We start from the raw sequence: 22370 nt of genomic DNA, 5'->3' as shown, positions 1-22370 counted from the left end.
TTGTCTACTGTGGATGGCAAATAAAACATCTTATATCTGCGTACTGAAATTTGATTTCATTGGGTTCCCTTAACCCAGTGGTCGGCAAACTCATTAGTCAACAGAGTGGCAAACCGCGGCTCGTGAGCCGCATGTGGCTCGCGAGCCGCAGTTTGCCGACCACTGCCTTAACCCAAAGGACAGGACAAAAATGACTATCCCTCTTCATCACAGACAATGTGGGGAGGGTCTGAGAGTGTGACAAAGGGTAGGTATTTTTTATGCCTCTTCCTTTCAGAATATGGATAAAAGACCATAAAATTAAACCCAGAAAAAAACTGCCCTTAAGTAATATGATCAGGTAAAAAAAAAAAAATCAGGAATTTTATAAAGACTTGCTAAAATGAAAAATGTAAGTAAGTTCATTGGAAAATTTATACAAATTTCAGAGTTCAGTCTGAATAAACAATATTTATGGAAATTTTTATACTTTCTGATCAACTGACAAAGATTGTAGAAAAGAGTTTCGTGCCAGAGATAACACTAAATGTTCACCACCTTTGTTTCCTATTCCTCATTCCTGAAAAATGAAAACTGTATTTTTCAACCCCTTGAAGGTAGGTGATGGCATATGCTGAGCTCTGGCAAATAAATTTGAGTTCTAGCAAATAAACTGTACATAGAAGAGGTGCTTTTCAGAAAAGTGCCCCCTTGTAAACTGTGAATGATTATTTTATTCATCATTGATTTTCCTAACATGAGTACCATACCTTTCTGCCCACCAAGTCCCCGTGAGACACCCTAAAATTTTTCCTCACAATTTAAATTATTCTGGACATTTTATATCTCTCCACTTTATACTGTTAAGACTTCAAACTTTTAGCCAACCCAGTTAGTCCTTTGTATAAGCATTTTGTTTCATTACGAAATGGTGCCTGCCTGCTTTCCCTCTCTATAACCTAGGTGTCCCCCTTCCAATGAAAGGAGCCCGGTTGATATAGCTAATGTTATTTCAAACAATCCAGCATCACTAAACTAGCAATGACATATCTTTCACGGATAACGTTTATTCACTTACTAATAAACTATTCAGCTCCTACCATTTACAAACCCACTGTTTTACTCTTCTCTCCAATAGATGAAGGTAGGGGGCCACCTCTGTTCACATCTTCAAACTGTTAGTGAATAAAACACACCAATATCTAGAAAATGACACACCATTGTCCAACCTTACACACTGGCATCATATACTTTAACTTATAAAAAAAAATTCTCCAAGGCAAGAAGGGGATTTGGTCATTGCCCGGAGTCTCTGATGGGTTCAGAACCTCAATTCTCCATTCTTCACTAGCTTCCTGCCATGTAAGATGAAGAGAGACGTTGCTCCGGTTGATCTCCTATCTCTCCTTCCATTCTTCCATTTTCTCCATGTCCTTTCTGGTTCTCAGCCCTGTGGTCCCCTTTTCTCTGGCTGGTTGTCAACTCTGCTTCCCATGGCTCCCTCCTGGTTATTTCAGTGGAAGAGAAAAGAAAGCAATTCTGCCCTTGGGGTGTGGGACCAGTGAGACAGTTCTTTCCCGCTGCCTAGGCTCATTATTCCTCTGGCATTGTGCAGGAGTCTGCACCCTGCCCATAGTCTCGCCTGGGGTGTGTTCCAAGCTGATGGAAGAGAGGAGAATGAGCCAAAACCAAAAGCACTGTGACCCCAACCCCAGAGATGGCACAAGGTACAGCTGAACAATGGTGAATGCAAACTTGGCTTAGTGGGAAGCCAGGCGTGTATACAAATAATCCTATATAATAAAAGCCTAATATGCAAATCGGCTGAACGGTGGAATGACTGGCTGAAAAACCGGTTGTTGTGATGCGCACTGACCACCAGGGGGCAAACGCTCAATGCAGGAGCTGCCCCCAGCCCACAGACCCCAGACCGGCCAAGGCAGGTGCCAGCGGGGGACCCCAAATCTCCCTGCCGGTCACCCTGCAAAGGGAGGCAACTGGTGGTGGCGGCGGGGGGCGGGCCGGCAAGCAGGCGGTGCCAGGCCAGCTAAGGCGGGTGCCAGTGGGGGTATCTCCCCACAGATCAGCTCTGATCAGCGGCCAGGCCTAGGGACCTTACCCATGCATGAATTTCGTGCACTGGGCCTCTCGTTTTAACATGATTTGGAATTGATCACGGCAGCAATATTTACGCCATAATCAATTCAAGTACCTGGTAAGAAGTAGCTCTGCTACTCTGCCTTGAGGGTTTCAAGCAAGTTTTTAACACAAGGATATGACATTTGGATTGAATCTCACCTGTAGCCCTCAGCATAAGCCATTTTTATTTCTGCCTGGAGCATCCATGCCCCAACTCTCTCATTGCATGACTGACAACTATGCAGGTGTTAACCTAAGTGATTACTAATTACAGAAATCTTCATATTCACGCCTTCTGTGATGACAAACTCTACATTCACTATCATAGCACCCTCATTTATTTGCCTGTTTTCCCATCTTGAATGTAAACTCCATGAGGACAGGAATCTGAGTCTTATTCAATATAATATTCCTGGGACTCGTCTCATGTCTACTGCATAGCAGCAGTTATTGACTAAGTAAAGTGTAGCACAGTTGCTTGTTTGTAGTCGAGCATCTCCATTAGATGGGGAACCTCTAAATGAACCCTGCTGTATTCATTTTGCAATTTCTTTTTTTGTATGGCGATCTCTCCTACTCTCTCACGCTTGGTAGGTGCTAACAAGCTCTTTTTGCTTAAGTGAATAAATATACAGATGGTTACATATTCTCCCTTTTATCCACTGCTTTTGTTGAAAGGAAGGTAAAGAAATTCTAGGCTGAAAAAACTTTTTAATTTAAAAAGTGTAAGAAAAAACTAAGTTGGGCTACTTCAAGTTGAGCAAAATAGTTCTTCCATCTCACAGGAAGAAAAACAAAGGAAACCTCTGGGACCACTTTGTACATCTATTTTGGGACAAAATAGTGACAAGATGAAATATTCAAGAATGTGACCACTAAATAGAAACCCTGTTGAAAAATGTTTTGATTTTTCTCCTTGGGCACATCTTGGTAGGTTAGCAGTTTACAAGGGACCAGAGATGACAGTCCCGCCCTGCCAATATTCAGTACATTCCCTTTGCTCCAAATGTGGCAAACATCTTGAATTTATTCCTTGATGTCCCAAATTCAAGATGATTTTCTGAGGTTCTTTGAGTGGCAAGGCTACTAGCATGAAGCTGACTCAGAACCAATAGAAGTATAAACTTTTAAAATTAAGCACTGTCTGATTTAAATATATTTCTTTAGAGTAATTATTATAGCAAGTACCCGGTGCAGCACAATTCTGGAACTAGTGGGGTCTGAAGTTATGAGATGAACTAAACTTGATATAGAAAAACAGTCAATATCCACAGTGCAAGCTTTGTAAAGATTTATGGAAGCATGTGAAAAAGTGGAAGTCATTTCAGGATCATGCCAAGTTCTAACGTGACAGGTCTAGAGAAAAGATTGGCCATTGGAGATAACGGAGTCTGATTAAAAAATTCTGTCTACCCTAATCACATGACCCACTATGGTTGAACGCTCATGCTAACCCCATCACCAGGGCAGTTATAATTTATTGCATGTACTGGCTCAGATCTTCACCCACCCAAACTCAGAGTTCATTGAGAGTCAGGATCAAGTCTTTGAATCCCAACACCTCACACAGTAACATAACTGTGGCATGTACTGCAGGTTCAATCAACCTTGTCAAATAATTAATTGGTTGGTTGAACAATTCATTCAAAGTGTTGAACATTATGCAAATGTAAATAGTTCCATGAAGAAGGCTACCTCTGTTCTGTCCACATCTGACTCCAGAGCCCCAAAAACAGTCAATAAGCTTTCACTGTGGGCAAGTGTGGTCACTCATGTCTGTGTAGGGTACACACGGTCTCTACAGACAAAATTTTATCAACACAGTGAATGTCCTGCAAGTATCTCAAGGATGCTTAGGGCTGCAGGAAGTACCCCAGGGGCTATTTAATTCACATTCTCACGTCTTGGTTACAGAAGAGCAGGAGCTTTCTCTGTGCCCAGATCCTCCCACTGCTTGTCCGTTTTATTGGTGACGAGTGAAGTTCAGGAACAAGCAGTGGTACGTATATCTTCCATGATGAACAGAAGAGTAAGAAATAGAGTTTTTCAGCCTCCAACCAATAAACAACGTTTATTTATTCGAGCTGGAATTTTATGTGCACGTCAAGATCTATCGAGCCAGGATATTAGGGCCATGAGAGAAGAGAAGAGAAAAAATAAATCCCAACCACCACCACACTGGCAACAAAACACATTTTCACAGGTGAGCCATAAAGCAAGGCATTCTTCCTTCTTGCCTTAAGTTTTTGGCACCACCAACGGACAATTTTCTGAAGGACTAGAAGGGAAAAGCGGAGAGGACAATGACAGTATGTGGGTCGGGTGACCGTAAACACTGGAAGAGGCTGCGTGTGGCTAGAATAGATGCTACTCGGAGGCCTGATATTTCAAGGAGCCCGGCAGCAGGGTTCCCTGCCTGTTTGCTTCCTGGGTCTGTTTCTCTCTTCCCTTTTTATTGAAAGGCATATTTTCCTAGCCATTAAGATTTATGGTTTTCTGCCAACTACTTCGCTGGAACAAGTTCCCCCTTTAACTTAACAACGCACCTATTAGACTGTAATGTACCCATAAAAACTTCTCTTCAGATAGTGCTCACAAAATGCATTTCTTTAGGGCTCAAGACGGATAGAAATATAGTCTAATGAAATTTGGAACCAAGTAGCACCCACTTGTTTACTAGGTGAATATGTTAGGCCATCGTCATATCACAAGAAAGTCACATTCAATGAAGTCAACATCTCCAAGTTCTAACAACCACAAGATCTAAGGGTTTTTGAGAACAATAAGACTGTCACAGATTTTTCTGGCTCATTTATATCCTCTGTATGGCTTACCCGTTAGCTGGGCTCCAAGAGGTTTTCATCTTCATTTTCCCATCGTTGCCAGACCCATGGACTCCGTGGCATTTGCCATAGCACACTAAAAAAAAGGGGGGGGGGAGAGATTTAAAAAGAGAGAAAATTTCTTAATCATGCTTTCATAACTTTTAGTGAACAGTTGGTTTAAATTTCCAAATAACTCTTTTCCAGAGGACAGAATCAAAACACATGCAAAAAATAAAAGTCTAAATAAAGCACAATAAATTATTTCACTGCTAAGGGATTAGATTTCAAAGAGAGAAGTACACATAAGGATATGAGAGTGGACTATATTGGATCTCTGGGAATTGCTGTCAGATATTGATGAAAACAGAGAGACTGTAGGAGATCAGATAAAAGAGAGAAATGATTACATTTGGAAGAACAATGTGAAATTCGTGGCCAACAGAGATTTCACATGTAAGCTAATAGCAATCCACGAAAGGAAAAAGTTGGAGCGAGTCCCACATCTTTAACCACATTTACAATCATTCAGCATCTGTAAAAATTTCTACATAGCATTTTTCCTCATTTCAAAATTTGCAAAATACATATTTAATAGGTTTAGCATGTCAGTTGGTAATTTCGTCCACGGGCAGTGAAAAAGATTTGTGTGTGTGTGTGTGTGTGTGTGTGTGTGTGTGTGTGTGTGTGTGTGTGTGTTTAAACGAGTTGGGTTTTGCTGCCCTTTCGGCTCTGCCCTCAGCCAGCAGCAATCACAGGCTGGTTCACAGCCCAGAGATGCTGTAAACAACGTGTTCTGTACATTTGAGCATCCACGCTGGTGAGAAGACGCATCGTCTTCTACTTTCATCTTCTCTCTCCCAAGATTCACACTCCCTCCATCTGGGACAGAGAGAGTCCATTTTCAGCTTGCTTCCTGTTCCCCTTCTCTTCCCCATTATCACCAGAGAGCAACTGGTGGCGGACAGGTTTTCCCCTCTGATAGAGGGGTATTGGCCGTTATGTTGGAAATGATCAAAGATTACTCAAACTGAAACAAAACTTGAGGAATGAAAATGGAAAAGACAGCTGGGACAGTCACTGGGAGATGGAGTCGGGTCAGCCCTCCAGAGGCAGGTGGTCCGTCCGCTTGGCAATGATGTCATCATCTGGAGATAACCTGAAGCGGTCCCAGCGTGAGCAGCCAGTAGTCTGGTTCATTTCAGCTACATAGATGTGACTTCATTACATGATGCAAGCTTCCCAAATTGCTCCCAGTTGCATTCTGTCCTTTTTTCCTACCCCCTAGTTGTCTGTATTTGAATCAAGTGCACAATTAAATATATATATATATATATATATATATATATATATATATATATATATATATATATAGTAGATATCAAAGGCATGTTAGAACAGCATCCTGAACCAATTAATTAATAGTATGGACCCTACTCTCATATTTGAGGGTCTGTGACAGCACAGATTTGCTTCAGGAGGGAGCATGGACACCCCAATTATGGGTCATGAGCTCCTCAATTATTGCTGATTGGTTTTGGATTGGAAACTTTTCTTATCTTGGTGGGCAACTGAAAAAAAATACAAAAAGAAACTTGTTCATGAAAACCTCTCCATGCTATCCAAATTTTACTATAATTTATAAGCCCTACACTGACTGGACATCAAAACTTTGTTCAGTCTTACATAAAAGGGTGTTCAGAAAGCTTTTGCAGCCTGCTCATGTCATCTGCCATCTCTGCCACCTCCATATTTACTCCGTGTGTATGTGACTCTCTAGTCCAGAACATTCAGAACAGAGAAACTATGGCTTGCAGTTGAATTACAAAAAGAATGATGCATATATGGTGGAACATGGAATTTAAGAAGGGGGTGTATTTTCCCAATTTGCTTTCTCCAATACAAAGTCTGCCCAGTTCCACTGCAAGTAGAAAACGTAGCTAACAGTCCCACCGCATTCTTAGAGAATTCATATCTGTTGGGACTTTTCAACAATATCCCTGCGACAGATTCTTGAATTTGCTTCAATCTTGATTACAGTCTACACAATGAACAAAAAGTATTTCTACACAATGGCAAATCCTAGCTGAAAATAACATCGTTTTAGTTTAGGGGGAAACTTATTTTTTTTTTTCCAATAAAACCTCCCACTTTGTATTTTGAAAGAAAAAATACACACTGGAGAGAATTGGTGTCTTCTTCATAACAAATTACATTTTCATCTGGGACAATGTAGGTGGCACAATGACAAAGATATGGGCAGAATAGCCTCTTAGTCACATGTCATGCATGTCTATGATGGATGGATGTCTAGCTCTTTGGGTGTTTTTCCTTCTCCCAGTCTCTCATCACGTTCTAGTTTCCAGGAATCCAAGAGTCTAGCATTGTGGTTGGTGGAGGTTCTCCAAGGGGAGACCCCACTCAATCCCTTCGTAGCTGTCAGCGTGGCAAGTTACTCAGCCTTCCTGAGCCTCAGTTTCCTTATCTATAAAAAGCAGTGACAACAATTCTTCCAAAATTGTTGTGGAATTGAGGCAATGTGTAGAAGTGCTTCACTCACTGCCAAAAATATGGTAATTGCACTATATTTAATATTACATTGGCAAAGTTTTTAGAATAAGAGAATGATTTTTCTGCTGCTTTTGGCATTGTGGCTATGAAAAAAACCCCACACAGCCTTTTAAAATGAGGAAACCCCTTTTCCTTGCCCCAGGACAACACCCTCAGCCAACCAGTTTGTAGTTACTGACCTCTTCCTACACCCGGTCAATGGGTTATTACTCTTCTATCAAGTACATTCAACCTGCTCTCCTCTGAAACCCACCCACCCCTCAGTGGTCTGAGCACTCCACACCTTCATGGGCAGGGCTTTATTCCAATGTTTCATTTTCTTTTCACTCTACCCTTATGACCACTCCTCGAATCCAAGTTTATTATCACAGAACTATTATTGTTGCACATCAAATTCCAAAGAAAAACAGCATCAGGCGATTTCGTTTCACTTGACGTATTATCAAACAATAAAAGACACAGGTCTAATCAAACACGTGTCCTCAGTCTGTGAAGACATGCCCCCAGGTTGACCTGCAAATTTGGTTTCATAGCACCGGCTCCTCTAAGAAAAAGAAACAAAGTAAGAACAGAACGTTCCCGCTGATCACCTCTGAAGAATCTCCCTCATGAGGTGGAGATGTGTTCAACTATAAGAGGGTTTTTTAAAATGGGTCTTTTTACTGGGTTTCTTATTCATAATCTGTCTGGTTTTATTCACTTTAACAATGAGCTAGATGAAAATATTCAGCTTTCAAAGTTCCTAGGTATCAGTTTTCTATTCCTATATAAAAAACTACTCCAATCTCAGTGACTTAAAGGGGGACCATTTAAAAAAATATATTTTTATTGATTTTTTTTTTTTACAGAGAGGAAGGGAGAGGGATAGAGAGTTAGAAACATCGATGAGAGAGAAAGAAAGATCGATCAGCTGTCTCCTGCACACTCCCTACTGGGGATGTGCCCACAACCAAGGTACATGCCCTTGACTGGAATCGAACCTGGGACCCTTCAGTCTTCAGGCTGATGCTCTATCCACTGAGCCAAACTGGTCAGGGCAAGGGGGGGCCATTTCATTGCTCTTATTTGCTCATTATTCTATAGGTCAGTCATGTGGGCTGGGTTCAGCTGGGAAGTTCTGCTGATTTGGCCTCACTTGTACCTCTGGAAACGGGTGGTCATAGACAGCAGGATAGTATGGGCTGGTGGCAAGGCCCCCAGCGCTCAAGAGTAGAAGTTGCAAAACCTCTAGGGACAGGTTCACGAGCCACCATTTCTGCTGCATCTGTTGGTTAAGGCAAATCAAGTGGCCACGCCCAGAGTCACGCATACACAGAGAGGAATTACAGCAGCCAGGTTGAAAATAATCTACCACACCACATAAGCCTTTACGAGAGTAAATTAAGCCATAAACATCATCTTCCTGATTCGTTTAGCTGACATTCTTTCAGTCTATACTGGGTGTCAGGTGCCAGTGATACAAGAGGGATATATAGAGTGTCCCCCAAAAATGTATACACACACTTTTAATACATTTCATTTTCAAGATTGAGCTATCACCTATTAAAGTGTGTAGCTATTTTGGGGGGACACCCTATATATGGCTGATGCACTAAAGAATTTCACCTATGGGTGGTGAGCAGCTCAATGACTCTGTGATGTGGTTACTTGTGATTGGCTGAACTGATGGATCTGGTCAGGTGACCCAGAGATGTGTGCCACCCATCACAACACATACTGGACAAGGAAGCTTCTGTGTGTTGTTTATAAACCTAACCTCATTACAACAAATTCATAGAAACAAGCAAGTCCTGAAATATTTTTTTTTTTTGCTTAGACCAAGTTAATTATAACACTTCAATGATAGCACTGGTTTTTTATCCCCATTTGAGGTAGATTAGGGTAGTGGTTAAGAGCTTGGCTATGGAAAGCCATCATCAGCATCATCTCAATATCCTCACTATAAAATAGAGGCTATACTATAATCATGCAATTATATTGTGAAATCTAGAAAAGAAAATGGACAGTGTCAAAAATCTTAGTTTTCATACATAACAGTGTGTGTGTTTTTTTACAACTAAGGAAGAAAAGGAACCTTCTTTATAAAATGTTTGAGTGAAGATCCAACATTTAAATTCACTCAAGTGCCCACAGTTTCTCAGTTTTGCCCTCTGCCCTTCAAGGATTTTAGAAAACTAAACTAACATTACTACAAGGAGACTGCAGACGTAGCATACTGGTTTAAATCAGGAATCCACTTTCTTTCCTTGAAACCATTTTTTTTTTTACCAGACACAACATAAAGAAAAGTGTGTGTGTGTTCACTAGGATGGTAGCAAATAACTCCAGATTTTCTTTCTTTCTGATAAAAACTCAGCTTTTTGTAATGGATTGTTTTTAGTCCCTCACTCCCCAGGAGGTATTGAGCATGGGATAATGGGAAGAAAGAACACCTACTTGACATACCCCGAATTCATTCCAGCGTGAGGCTCTGCTAATCCAGAGTCCAGCACCAACATTCATGATGTCAGAAGGAAGGCTCTCTTTCTGTGTTTTCAGTAAAGATGTTGTTCCAGGAGCCTTGTATTTAGGGCCAAATTTCCAGTTTAAAAAAAAAAAATTAGTTTTCATCTATTGCAAAGTTGTGAGGCAGTACCACTCGAATAAGTAAACATCTCTCTTTACTCAAGGTCACTACCAACCAAGGCCAGAAAATTCCTGTAGCTGACCATGCCTGACCTTAAGTTGTGATTGTTAGATTGGGTGGGTTATGTCATCACTCGAGCATTATTTAAGTATGTTTCTCCTTTTAATTCAATTTCCTGTTTTGTTTTCTCGAAACCATAAATTGTCTCTTAAGAAAGTTTACAAAATGCATATTGTTCTCCCGTGAGACCAGCGCTGTTCTTCGGTTGGGCATTGCCTGCCAGATGACTTTTTTTTTTTTTGAAAAGTTTTCCTTTTACTGGTTTTGCATAATGGTTGCAACCATTCCCAAGTAATGAAAAAAGAATGAAGAATGCATGTCCTTTCCAGCACACAGCCACAATGTTAATGTTCAAACAAAGCAAAATAAAACAAAACAAAAACCCACCCTAATAGTGATCTGGACACCCAGCCAGCCTCCTCTCAGCTCCCTTATTGGAATTCAAGATGTTTCCTATCTTTTCTCCTCTTACTCAAAATAACTATTTGTGCTCGAAGAAAACGTGTCGTGTAGGACGCATGTGGTAATGTTCTTGGGGTCTAGGCTGGGCCCTAGCTCCCCTAGTCAACTAGCGTAGAATTCTTGGGAGACAAGACTTACCTTCTCTGAGGCTACGTGGTCTCATTTGTAAACTAGGAGTGATGGAGCTTACTTCATGGGATTGACTTGAAGATAAAAGAGAATCCAGGTGCCAGTGTCTCACCGAGTGTGAGTTGAAGCTAAACACGAATCTGTTGTCTGTTCCAGGATGACATCATAATTTTCTGCCCTCGAGGCACAGTGGGTAGACTGAGTGTGGGGAAGGGCACTGAGACGGGCAGTGATGAAAGGCAAGCACACTGGGGAGACACTGATGGACGCAGTACCAGATGCCACCCTGCTAGAAGCCACGAAGGATAATGTATATACATAAAGCTGGGGCTTCATTCATTTTTGTATCTACAGCAGCACAAAAGAGGCACTAATTATTGTTGCTCAATATTTTATTGTCCACGCATGTATTACTGGGCACAGTAACCTATGATAGAAGTCCGTGAACTGTAGTTTGTGGGCCAAATCTGGCGCACTGTCTGTTTTTGTAAGTAAAGTTTTACTGGGACAGAACCACAGCCATTTATTGACGTATCATTTAGCTGGGTTTGTGTTACAATGGAGAGTTAAGCATTTACAGGGGAGTCTCCTTATGATCCACAAAGCCAAAAATAGAGTTTCTATTTAGCCCTGGTCCTGAGTAGAAATGTTATCACACTCTGGCCTATGGAATTAAGTTACCTAGTGACTCCTGTCTGAGCAGAAGGTCTCCTGATGAGCCCCCTAAGGCAGGTGCCATGCAACTCTTTGAGGATTATGTTTTCATATAATTGCTTCGTTTTCCCATGGATATCATTAGCTTACTTCTTTTTAAAAAGAGAACCTGATTTTAATGAAAAAGGGAAAAAAGGTGAAGGGATTAAGAAGTACAAATTAGCAGTGACAAAATAGTCATGGGGCTGTAAAAGTACAGCACAGGGAATATAGTCAATGATATTGTCATGACTATGTATGGCGCCAGGTGGGCACTAGACTTAGTGGGGGGAACACTTTGTAAGTTGTATAAATGTCTAACCACCATGCTGTACACCTGAAACGAATATAATATTGAATGTCACCTGTAAGTGAAAAGAAAGAGAGCCTATGATGAGAAGAGACATCCTACCAACCCCAGCAGGCATCCCGGGAAGATGAATGAAGGGTACCGTAATGCAGAGGATGACCAGGGGTCCTGGAGTCGGCCTCTCCATGCTGACTGTCAGTGGTCTGGCAACAGTAGGGTCACCACGGATGACAAACAAACACCACTGACTTCATGTTCATTCGCAGCCCTTCCCTGGGTCCGTGTCTACATGGATAATGTCATCACATAGAGATATTGGACAACTAGAGGCCCGATGCACGAAATTCATGCAAGGGGCTTGGCCCTTGCAGCCCAGGCTTCATCCAGAAGCTCATATGGATAGTCGTTCTGCTGTCCAGTCTAATTAGCATATTAGCTCTTTATTATATAAGATGATGTGGCAAAAGAGGCAGCTTCGTGGAAACCTGATGAGTACATTAGAGCCCTCGTACTACCATTCATTCTACATCAGGGCTGACACGCCTGCTTGGGGCAGAATACTGTGTCCATGAGCCCCTAATTCTCCACGGACACCTCCTGGATGCTGGAACACATTTGCAGCTGTGGCCGGCTGACCCTAAGGAGGAGCTAACGCAATCCGTAACTGACTTGAGGTCCTCTCCTCTCGCTCTGGTAGCTTCTTCTACTGTACTTACTGTTCTAAAAGGCCAACTTGGCATGGCTTTTTTATTATCTCTGCAAAATCCATTTGAATCCATCTCTTCGACTACTACCATCAACCTGGAGTGGGGCAAAGAGAACATCAGGCCAAGGAGTGTGGAAACCACCGCACTTACAACTACATCCTTTGCTTATTTATTTCAAGCAGGAGGCCACACAGATGCTGGAAAGCAGCAGCAGACTCCTGAAACAAGATTTCAGTCCCATCTGGTTAAAGGGTTCTCCCTGATGGTCAACCCCTAGCCGTGGTACTCCTCCATCTTGAAGGATTTCCAAACAGTCCATGCCCAGGAGAGTTGTCCATGTTGAAAGACTGCAGGATGGGACCTCCTCGAACAATCGCCAGCAAGTTCAGGCTGAAGTTCCACTCGGGCCAAGCCTGCGTGGTGGACTCCCCTGGAGCTCTTGGTTCTGTGCCAGCAGGCTCTCAACACACGGGACTCAGATGAAGTTCCGCATGTGGAAAGGGCTGCAGCCTGAAGCCTGTGTGTTTGTAATGGAAACACAGCAGTGACCCCGCGATCCAGGTCTGTATCTGTGCTGCCATAAAATGTGTTTCTCTAAACAGAGCAGCTCAAGTGCCCGTGATTGGGGGGTGGGGGGGGGAGGTTCTGTTAAAGGCTCCCTCAGGTAGGGAGGTCGCAGAGCCTCCTAAGAAGAAAACCATGCATTTAAGGAGGGCTTTGAAGGTTCGCAAAAGTACTTTCACATTTAGGATTCTGAGGACAAGCCCCTGAAGTGGGCAAGGCAAGCAATCTTTTTTTTTTTTTTTTTTTTTTAAAGAATATTTATTGATTTCTAGAGAGGAAGGGAGAGGGAGAGAGAGAAACATCGATGTGAGAGCAAAATTTTAATCAGCTGCCCCTTGTACACTCCCTACTGGGGATCCAGCCTGCCATCTGGGCACGTGTCCTGACTAGGAATTGAACCGGAAACCCTTTGGTGCACAGGACAATGCCCAACCAACTGAGCCACACCAGTCAGGGAAAGGCAAGCATTCTTTCCCTCCTTTTATACATGAAGCAACTACAACAGAGAAGGAGAAGGTCTTCCTCAAGGTTCATTAGAGACTCTGTCAGAATCACAGCTAACGTCCTTTGATACCTGGTTCAATGTTCTTCCTAATCAATTATTCTCTGACCCTTGTTTCTGTAAGACTGTAAACTAGCATAGATATTCGAACACAACACTTGTCAGTAAATGAACCTGACAGACACCCTCTCAAAGAGCTGACCAACCTGAGAATGAGAGTGAGGGAAGAACATACCTGACAACCTTAATGATCTTATATAATAAAAGGCTAATATGCAAATCGACTGAACGGTGGAACGACTGGCCGCTATGACACTCACAGACCACTAGGGGGCAGATGCTCAACTCAGGACCTGCCCTCTGGTGGTCAGTGTGCTCCCACAGAGGGAGCGCTGCTCAGCCAGAAGCTGGCTCATGGCTGGTGAGTGCAGCGGCAGTGGTGGGAGCCTCTCCCACCTCCCTGGCAGCGCTAGGGATGTCCGACTGATGGCTTAGGCCCTCTCTCCATCAGTCAGACATCCCCTGAGGGCTCCCGGATTGCAAGAGGGCACAGGCCAGGCTGAGGGACCCCCTCCCCCCGCCCGAGTGCATGAATTTCATGCACCGGGGACTCTAGTTAATACATAAAAATACAAGAATAAACTCTGTGTTTCCCATACTCAACTGTAAATCTTTTGCCACACCCTGTGTAATCCAGTCTCACTAAACCATTGAAATGGTCCCCTCAACTTTGAGTGGGACGATTCAGCACTGATGGGTAGGGAACAGAGCCAATCAGACACTGTGGCTAGCCAGTAGTCCTGCCACAGACATCAGCCAGTGTTCAAAGAACCGTGAGTTGCCTCAGAGAACCCACTCACATCCATGAAGACATCAGTAAGCAGAATAAGACTAAGACCAAGAGTGAGACCCATCAGGAAGGCTATTTGGTCAGAGGCAGACACGGCTCTCATCTTGGCTCTCATCTCACACCCACACCCACGATGTCCTACCACAATCAAGCAAGAAAGCCCTTCAGTTTACTTCTCATGACTGAGTTCATCCAGCAGGTGGTGCATTCCACTGTACCCAGGTGGCCTGTGCTCCACAGGTCTCCTTTGTGTCTTGCCCACCTGTCTCCATGTTCCCACTGCCCCAGTTGACATGTCCAAATGCAAGGAAGAAGAAATGGAAGGGATGCAAAATATCTTTTTCCCATGAAGGCTGACCAAGTGTTTTGAACTATATGGTTCTGAAAAACAAAGTCTATGCAAATCACAAGCCAAAGGTAATTCCTCCTAAATGAAGGGAACTCCATAGCCAGACCCTGCCTCCAGGTTAGCTGGGTGTTTTCTATCAATCTTAAGAGCATCCTCTCCACAGATACTTGTGTAAGCATACGGCTCCATGCATCTCCCTTAGAGAACAAGCGTATGAATATTTTTATTGGCTTCCATTTTGTAATTTTTAATATGGATAGAGCTCCAAATTCATTTAACTAATTAAAAATATAGACTCTTTCAGTCTCCCAATATAAAAGCACATCAAAAATTGTTTTGACACAGGTACAATGAAATAAAAGTTAGACTATACTAACCAGAAACTTGTGGTGGTTTTTTTTAATTATGTATTTGAGAAAGAAGAGGACCTAAATGGAATAGCTTGCTTTTTAATGATGATCTGATTCAAAGTATCAGCCTTCCGTTTAAGAACACCCACAATGTTCACCAGAGCCAGGGTTTCTCTTTAGAACTTGAAATTTCTAAAAAGAAATTTCAGAATGGGTTTCTCATCTCATGACATTTGCAGATTAGCAAGCTTGAAAATAGAAAAAGTCAACTGCGCAAATTATTTGAGGCAAAAAAATTAAAGTTCTTAGAATAATTTTTTGCTAAACATAATAAGTTGGGTTAATTTTAAGGAAAAAAATAACAAACATGTAGCAGAGAAGGGCTTTATAAGCATAAAGCAAAGCCATAAAAACAAAAACAATATCTTTGAAAAAGAAAGTTAAAACTCCCTATGTTAAAAGCACTATTAATACTACACTGAGGATGCAATATTTGCAAAATATGTGGTAGACAAAGGGTTATTATCCTTAATTCATTTAAGAAAATGTTCTTTTACATCAACAGGAAAAAGAGGAGTGCTTAATTGAAAAAAATAGACAAAGGACACAAAGAGGCAAATTACAAAAGAAAAATAAACATTGGAGTTTATGTTCAATTTTACCAGCATCACACAATGAGTTTCACTTTTGGCTATCAATTTGGCAAAGGTTAAAAACCAGGATGAATTCCCTTTGATGGTAAGATTAAGAGAGAGCAGGCATTCTTGTACAGCGCCAGTTCAACTGCGTTTCCATGTCGCTGAATCAACAACGGTGAATGAGAGGGACAGACCCAGCCCCCATGGAACTCTGGGTCTTCTGGGAAAACAATGAGCAGGGATAGGCATGAAACAGTCAAAGCCTTTGAAGGCTGTAAGTGTAGCTGTAGAGTAGGGCATACACTGTCACCTCTCCCTGTGGTGTGGACATGGGTTAGCAAGGTTGCAATCCAATCTTTTGCAGGTGCATGTGATGTATGTATAGTCCAATGGAAAGACACGTGTACACAGTAAAGGTTCTCTTTAGAACACCCCCAGATGTGAGGTCAGGACCAAGGTCAGAAAATGCAGTACTTTTTCCTCTTACTCAACATTAAAAGTAAGCAAAGAGCCCAGCCAGTGTGGCTCAGTGGTTGAGCATCCATCTGTGAAGCAGGAGGTCACGATCTGATTCCCAGTTGGGGCACATGCCCAGGTTGCAGACTCAGTCCCCAGTAGGGGGCGTGCAAGAGGCAGCTGATCAATGATTCATTCTCATCACTGGTGTTTCTCTCTCTCTCCCTTCCTCTCTTAAATAAATATTTTTTTTAAAATAAGCAAAGAAACAAATGGGTATAAAACTATTTCTGCTTCTTGTACGAAAAGGAAAACTTTAAAATTTACACTTACTATAAAGGTTGACTTGACACACTGGATGTTTTCTCTCTGGCATTCCAAGCCAATTCTGATCTTTAAAAATGGCTTTCTTCCCACCTTCTGTTATTAGCAATTCCTTCCTCTTCTACAAAAGGACATGTTCCTCCCTGTGAGGGTCTCCAAGCACTTCCAGAAATGCTTGAATTGCAATTAAATGGTTTCCAGGCCTTGGGGGATCTTGATTTCTGACTTAGTTCAAGAGCATAGCCTGGGATGTTCATTGTTCTCTGGAAAATGACCATCAACTGCAAAGGATGGACAGTCCCTGTCCTGTCCTCCGTTTTCCTCAGAAACTGTACAGTGATGGGGTTGTCAGCTCTGGTAACTATCAAACTTGATGTCTGCCATCTGCAAAACTGCAATGGGAAGATTCTTCCTTTGTAATATTTCCATCATTCTTTCTGATTGGTGACGAAACTCTGTAAGAACTTGGAATTACTCTAACTTTGTATTTCCTCCTTAGATCCGAATGAATACCAAGAACAGAGGGGCGTAGAAATGAAGAGTCTTCAGATTCTTCAAGGTACTTAGCATGGGCTAGAGAAAATTTGATGTTAACAGACAGTTAGTCTCCCAGGAGGAAAATGAGAGATGATGTGTAAATATCTTTAAACTGTGTACCTAGTGACCCATTCTAATTCTGGAATTTGTTCTAAGAAAATAATTACAGATGCTCAAAGTTTCATCTACGAACATGATCCCCTACACATACTTTGTAATGGCAAAGTTTTAAACTAAAACATTAAACAACAGCCTAAAATTTTTTCAATAGATTACTAGAAAATAACACTTTTGTTTTCTAAGACCTTTCTGATAAAAAAAAAATGTTCTGAGTATATTGTAAATAAAAATTAATTTATGAAACAGCATGTTTACTATATCCCAATATTTTTAAAATGTACATAAGGATGAAAATGACCCAAAGTATAATCTTTACAATGTTAATAGTCATTTTCCCTGAGCAGTAAAAATATGGAGACTGTGATTTATATTTTGAAATTTTCTGTACTTCATACATTTTTTACAGAAATAATTGTGAAAAATGGATAATCGCTTTAAGCATTACCTTTTTTGATATATATGTACCAATGTACTTCTCAAAATGATGAAATATATAAATAATTAGAATTTTTCTTTTGATGACCATGAGTTATCTGGAAATAACTGTTAAAATTTCACTGTTTCAAAAACATAAAAAAGCCTTTAGTTTCTTGGTAGAAAATTGCAACCTGACTGGAGTCATTCCTGTTATTTTCATTTAGGAAAGATAAAAGGGGAAAATTACATCCCAGAACTGTAGAAAACGATCCACATTTTAGTGTTTAAGTAAGTTATTCCCAGGTGTGGCTTTGTGATGCCCATCCTGTTATTTCCAATAAATATTTCTGGTATTATTTCATTTTTCTCAAAAGAATTATCAAAATCTGTGAACCATCTTTGCCTCACCCACTCTTTAATCTCTCATCTGTAAGTTCTCTTTGGTGCCCCTTTCCAAATGATATCGTTATGGTGAATCACTTTTCTTAGAACGTTTAAACTACATTTTAAAATTTAAATCGTTTTTAATTGCAAAATAGTTCCTCATCAGTGTGGGAAAGTTAGAAAATACAAGTACACCAAGAGAGGGAACGATTGAAACTCATAATCCTATAGTCCAGAGATTACTCTAAATCCCATGATATATTTAAAAAAGAGTTGTAACATTATTTCACTGAAGCTATTAATCTTTTAGATACATTCTACCTGAGAGAGGATCCTATCACACCAGGGATAAATGTGTCCAATCACCTGTTTATTTCCATAATAAATCAAAGAACAAGCAACAAGATTGCTTTAGTTTAATCTTTGTCCAGGTACGAAAATGAAATGTCTTGTCCTGGCCAATGTTGCTCAGTAGTTAGAGCAGTGGCCCATGCATCAAGGTGTAGGGTTTAATTCCTGGTCAAGGGCACATACCTGGGTTGCACGTTCCATCCCTGGCCCTGGTTGGGGTGCCTTTGGGAGATAATCTAGCAATGTCTCTCTCTTACACTGATGTTTCTCCCTCTCTCTCTTTCCCTATACACTTTCTCACAGTTTCATTTTTGTGGTCAGGTCAGTCAATTAGTAATGCTGAGCTACAAATTGTTATCATAACTCCTGTGATCTGGGTATATAGTGGCTGGTGATAGTCTTGTAGGCTGATCTCTGAGGCCTTTTGTAATATTACTCTCCCTAGTTTGAGCATTCATTTTCACTCATACCATATTTAGGATGAACTATAGAGCTTAAGAAAAACTGCCAAAATATTTTTGAACTATTTATTTTCTGAACCCTTGTATACCTGATGATATTTTTCTATTGCTTTCATATGTGAATTACTAATTGGCTGTGAGTAAAATGCTTCTATCACAGAATTTTTGCCTCAAACACTGTAAATATGGCAAAAAGTTAAAAGCCAGTATGACTTTTTTTTTTGGTTTCTTCATGCTAGCTTATATTTTTACCCAAATAACATGCACATTCTTTTTCTTTATTAATTTTGCCAAGAATGTGTTGAGGCTTTTGAATTTTATAAGTAAACATTTTTTGCTCCACACAATTTTCCTTAATTGTGTTAGTTCTTCTGTTCCAATTATTTTGATTTTTGACTTCGTGTCGTGGAAAACTCATAATCCTTATGTCAGACGCCTGTTCTCTGTCCTTCACGTCTTTCATGTTCTCTTTTATCATTTTCATCTCCTTTCCTTTGCATTCTGGAAAGCTTCTCAGGTTGATTTGATCCCTGTTTTCCGTACCCTTCCAAAATGTTTACTGGCAAATAGAAGCCTGCAAGTTACAAATATGTTTATTTTCAAATGAGCTTAGCATCATACTATACTTATAATTTCTTCTTGCCTTTTCACATAGCTTTTTAATTTCTCTTAAATACTTTCAGAGAAAATGACTTTTGTTGACTGCATACATTTATTCAATCATACAGCAAATATTTATTGAGCATCTATTATGTAACAGGCACTGGTCCTTGCACATGTGATGTTACAGTGAACAGGACAGAAAAAAACTCCTACCTGTGTAACAGGCATCGCTAATAGTGCATTCTAGGTTGTTTCCAACTTTCCACATTGCAACTATGAATCTTTGTGTGTTTACAATTATTTCCTTAGGATATATTTCTAGAACCAATTTTATTGCATCAAGAGTACAAACATTTTAAAGGTATTTTTGACAAGTGTGCCAAAATACCTTCCAAAAGGCTCATAGAATTTACATCATGTGCCACAGATGAGCAACTAGGACCATTTCAGCACTCCCTGACACACTGTATGTTTCTCTTTTCTAATTAAGACAAAATTCCCCTTTGACCAAGCTAGCAACATAAACATCAACACGTTATTTCAGACATGTCACCAATAAGCAACAACAGCAAAACCCGCCTCGTTTCCAACGTCAACGCACTTGTATTCAGTGAGAAAGTTAAACCGACTCTTCGTCATCCTGCCTAAAGCATACCCCTACAAACTTCAGACACTTATGTGCAAATATTTCATTTAAAATAATATAAATAATATAATAACAACAAGAAGAAGGGAACAAAGTATCTTGGCCAAAATTAAGTCATTCTCGTGTTTTGGGAAAACTAGAAACCTGGCTTCTTCATTCAAGCAGTGATTCATTAATACTAATTGGTGCTTTTTTCCATGCAAGAGAGAAAACTATTTGAGATCCTAATCATTCCTCATTACAGTAACAGCAGGCTGTGCTTAATCTGCTACTCAGCGTTTCAGTTACAGAATCAGTTGACCTATAATTAAAAGATATTTAGGTCTTAGGAGGAAAGAAAAACAATTGCTAATGACAAACAGATACCAGGGACTTAAAAACTCTGCCTGCCTCGCCTCCATCTGCCCACCTCTGCCATCCGCTGTCAGTGTGACTCAATTCTGCTCAGCGAAATGGAAACACTGTTCCTTCCCCACTCTTGAGATTCAAGTGTACGCACGAGCGTGCAGAGTTCAGAATCAGACATATATCCAAATTCCGGAATGACATTTTTCTCTTTATATATTTCATATGAATTCTTCTTAAATTTTCAGGCTGTTAAAACATTCCATTTCTTCTTCATGGTTTCTTTGTAGTTTTTTATATATACAACGTGTAGACGGTCTTTTTCATCAAACTTTTTAAACCACTTGTCAAAAACAGCCAACACAATACGTCAGTGCCATGCTGATGTACATCTCATGTAACAAGTATAATGATAAATAAATTCTTATTTTTAACACAAACGAGAAAGTATACACTTTTGTGAGGACACTCATACTTGCCAAACCCCTCCAGGATTTTTCTGATCACATTGTATTTTCTTGACATATATAGTCGTCACGGCAACAATTTGAGTCACCTATGCCAATTACCAAAGATAAACTTCTTTGTGGAATTTCTCGTTTGAGAATTATCTATATATATAAAAGCCTAAGCAACTGTTATGATGGAACAACCAAACGACCTGAGCAGGCAGGTGAGCGGTTAAGGGCGAGCAAGCAGGCAGGCAGGCAAGCAGTTAGGGGCAAGCAAGCAGGCAGGCAGGTGAGCGGTTAGGGGCAAGTGGTCCCGGATTGTGAGAGGGATGTCCTACTGCTGGTTTAGGCCCGGCAGTCAGACATTCCCCAAGGGGCCCCGGATTGCGAGAGGGATGTCCAACTGCAGGGATCGGGCCTAAACCAGCAGTCGGACATCTCCCGAGGGGTCCCAGATTGCGAGAGGGCGCAGGCCAGGCTGAGGGACCCCCCGCCCCCTTGCACAAATTTTGTGCACCAGGCCTCTAGTTTAAAATAAAGGGAATTAGAGACCTAAATGTGTTTTTCTAACAATGGGGATGAAGTTGATAAATATGTGCCTTAGAATAAATCATGAATGAAAGAATGGCCTAGATTAAAAACAAAAGTCCACTGTGAGCACCCATAAACGTGTAGTGATTTCATGGAATGAGGGGTTCACGGTGAGGTGCTCTGAGCCCTAACATGAGCTCTGTGACTGACTGCCCTGCGTGATGAGATGCACATCAGCATGGCACTGATTTAGTGTGTTGGTTGTTTCTGACAAGTGGTTTACAAAGTTTGGTGAGAAAAGACCGTCTAGGGATGGAGGAGATGTGAGCAAAATGGATGGCGCCCTGTTGCTGGTTCCTTTGAAGGTCCCTTCTATTTCTATGGCTTACTAAGAAAGTTGTTTTGTTTTTCTTTTAATTAACTCATGCTTTTAAAAGTCCTTTAAACAAACAAACAAGAGTTTCTCATGGAACTATACTCCTCAACTACCAGCCCGGGAGTATTCAAAAGATGCCTCTCTGAGTTCTTTTGAGAGAGGAACTCACTTCGCTGAGCTTCCTTCTGGATCCTTTTCAGGTTTCATCACAATGGGGACCCCTTCACCTGCCGTGTTAACCCTCATCAAACACGCACAGGCAGATTCTCAACTGACTGTAGTGGCTGTTTTGAAGGGGCTGTTAGGTTATAGAGCAGATGTCAACATGATCCTGTGTGAGTCAGTGGCACACTTCCTTAACAACAGTTAGGAACACATCCCCGGCTGAAGAGGAATCAGAAAGAGATAGATTGGTGCTGGAAGGAGCCTTGAAATCAAGTCCAGGGAAACACAGGGGCTGCTGAGGCCATGTCTACGTCACCTCCACCAGGTAATGGTCTCACCAAGGTGATGGTGATTTCAGCACCACCATTCCCTGGACGCTCTCAGGTTGCCAGAGAACTTGGGTTTACTGAGCGCCTGCCAACTTTCAGATATTATGCTAAATTCTTTACTA

General features: G+C 41.1%; 1 long non-coding RNA gene across 1 annotated transcript in view; it reads right to left on the bottom strand.

Moving 5' to 3' along the window:
* Positions 1–22370, bottom strand: part of LOC308238810 — a 428511-nt gene that overhangs the window by 335700 nt on the left and 70441 nt on the right. The window contains exon 3 of the long non-coding RNA XR_013959622.1: positions 4953–5037. This is a non-coding gene — a long non-coding RNA (uncharacterized lncRNA). The remainder of the gene's footprint in view (positions 1–4952; positions 5038–22370) is intronic.

The sequence above is a fragment of the Plecotus auritus genome (assembly GCF_963455305.1).
Source record: "Plecotus auritus genome assembly, chromosome: 14".
NCBI classification, from domain to species: domain Eukaryota; kingdom Metazoa; phylum Chordata; class Mammalia; order Chiroptera; family Vespertilionidae; genus Plecotus; species Plecotus auritus.
Note: the sequence above shows the minus strand (reverse complement) of the source record. Positions and strands in the feature narration are given on the sequence as shown.